Here is a 2,852-nt window from a genome sequence, read left to right as displayed (position 1 = left end):
CTGCTGAACATCTTCCTCCCTCAGATAGGTTCTCAGTTCCCCTTCCTGTCAGCCATCTTCCAGCAATGTCAGTCCAAGGAAAGAGCTAAGCGTTTCTGACTCCAGAGGAAGCCAAGTTCCTTCCAAAGGGTTCCTGAGTCTCAAGCATATCAAGGGACATGTATGGGCACTTGAGTCACATCCCTAGAGATTTGCCAACAGGTAAGAAGCCCTGAAAACATTCTAGAACATTCCACGCAGGGAAGAGGTGAGTCCATCTTACTAGATGGATCTGCCTGATGTCTCAGACCTGTCAAACCCTGACTCAGCTGAAGCCCCAGTTACAGGGTTTTAGTATAAAATGTGAAGTGTGACCTGGGAACAGAAGACGGGGGTGGGGGAGAGGTGGCGCTGAAGACTGGGACAATAGCTCCTCCAAAGAAGAGGCAGGGCCTCTGTGGCACAGCGGAGGCAGAAGAGCCAGGACTCGATGACTAGCTGGATATGGAGGTGAGGAGGTCTCCAGGCGGGGACCAGGTGAAAGGTGATGTCCTTAGCTGGGAGAGAGAGTTAAAGAGTGTGATTATCAAAACAGAAGTGCATGCGCGTGCCCTGGTGGGTGAAGGGGCACAGCTGGAAACTGAGGTCTGGCGCAAGGCGAGCCAGCCATGCCGAGAAGCCATTGTCCATGTGGCATCTCTGGCCAGGACTCAGGGTGTAGTGGCTATACGGACTCGTGGGCACCTGCTGGCGGGAGTTCAGGTTATGCTTGTTGTCCTGGCCAGGCAGGGAGGTGGTCACTCTCTAAGCATCCCAGTTTTGATGACATATGGTCACTCTATTCAAGAGACCCTGCAGGCAGGAAAAGAAAAGTGAGCTGAGATTGGGCCTGTTCATTCCTTGGCGTCTTTCAGCCTCTTCACCCTCCTTCCCTCCTTGGACTCCCATAGTTTCACCTTTCTCGAATTTCTCCCCTCTCCCCACTTCTTTTCAGTTTGCTATAGTGCGCATGTGCTTGCAGGAGAGCGAGACAGAGAAAACAGAGAGAGAAAGTGAGAAATCACAATATAGGGGGAGGAGAGATGGCCACACCACAATCCCTTCTCCTCCATTTTCCTCTCGGGATTTTGGGCACACATGCACATGTACCCAGTGTGATTTTTCAAGCCACTGGGTCTGGGACTCAAACTGTTGGCCATACAGGATCCAGTGCCTTAACCTCCACGCCACGTGCTGGCCCTTCTCTTTCTCTTCTGCCATGACTCTCCTTCTACTTCCCTGGGAAGCCTCCCGTCTTCCCCCACATGGCCCTAAAAGGACATCAGCTCATCTGGGTTATCCTAAACCCACGTGGTGGCTTACGGAGAAAACCAGAGGGCTGACTGCTGGCACCTCAGCAGTGGGTGAGGGTGCCGTGGACCCAGGTGGTGTGCGGGGCCAGGCGGCGTAGCAGTAGCAGGGGTTGGGAGGCCCACAGCTGTGCTCCTCTCCTGCGTGTGACCTTCCCCATTTGGACCTCCGTTTCTTTTTCCGCGACAGACGGAGATTGGACTAGTAGTCAGAACTGTCTCTTCCCGCTAAGAAGTGTTCATATCTTGGGGTTCAGGTCATAGGACTCCAGATGTCCATCACCTCAGAAGAGAGGGTTCTGTGGGTCTGTGCGTGGGGGGGGGGGTCTCCTGAGGGTACCCTTGCTATCCTCGGCTGAGAACTAGAGTCACAGGAGCCCTTTAAGGACCCACCTGTGGACTAAAGATCACGTTTTTTTAGAGAGAGACTTTTACTATGGACTGTGTGTTCACCAGACAGAGAGACAGAAAGCGAGAAATCGCACCCTGGGGGGAACCGCCACATTGCAATCCCTTCTCCTCCATTCTTCTCTCAGGATTCTGGGCACGCACGCATACGTGCCTGGCGTGAGTTTTAAGTAGCCAGGTCCGGGACTGGAACCATGGTCAGCAAGGTGGGAGTCCAACGACATAACCATGACGCCATCTGCTGGTCCCAAGGCCCACTTCTTGATGCCCTCAGGATCCCCTCGTTGGGCCTGTCGACAGGCCTGCACAAGTACCTGATCGCCTGCAGAGGGCGCCGCAGACACACCAGGGCTTATAGGGTCACCAGTTCAGGCGTGCCGCCAAGGCCATCGCAGCTTCTGGAAGGGGCTTCCGAGTGAGAGCCAAGAGAGATTGGAAAGAGGGGGGGAGGAAAGGAGAGACGGATGAACAAATTAAAATAAGGGAAAGGACGGGCGGGCCTATAAACGACCTGAGAGTGAGGACTCCACTACCGGCCGCGTGCTCGAACCTGGATTTCCTCATAGAGTGGATTCGAACTATCCCGCACCCCGTGCGTGTGCTGGCGCTCTCAGGTTCACAGGACTTGCACAAACTGGCAGAGGGCGCTAGGAACTTGGAAGTGCTCAACAAAGGGGATTGAGGGGGTTTATGGGCGTCAGTAGGGCTTATAGGAGAACCCGAGTTCGAATCCTGGCTGCCACTTGCCCTCTCTGCGCCTCAGTTTGCGCAACAGCAAAATGGGGTTATGAAGGCTTTCTCCGTGGCTCTGTGAAGCTGGAGGCGACGAACGTCCTGGAGACAGCACCCACTGCTAGGATCGTTGCAGCCATTTGCGTGCAGGAGCGTCAGGCAGCGGAGCAGGACCGGGCGCCGGGTGTGCGGGACTCAGGGAGGCCCGAGGGGGCGCGGGCGCTGCTCCGGCTCCTAGCTGGGAAAGGGGCCCAGACTCAGCTGGGAAGGGGAGCTGATCCCCACCCCACTGTGCCGGACCACGCAGATGCCGCTTCGGATCTTCGTTTTCCTCCAGGCGTCCCCCCGGGTGTCCTCTGTCACCGGCTGTCACCTGGACGTCCC

The sequence above is a fragment of the Tupaia chinensis genome, unplaced genomic scaffold, assembly GCF_000334495.1.
Source record: "Tupaia chinensis unplaced genomic scaffold, TupChi_1.0 Scaffold139757_1, whole genome shotgun sequence".
Lineage (NCBI taxonomy): Eukaryota > Metazoa > Chordata > Mammalia > Scandentia > Tupaiidae > Tupaia > Tupaia belangeri.
The sequence above is the reverse complement of the archived record's forward strand: the minus strand, read 5'-3'. Positions refer to the sequence as shown.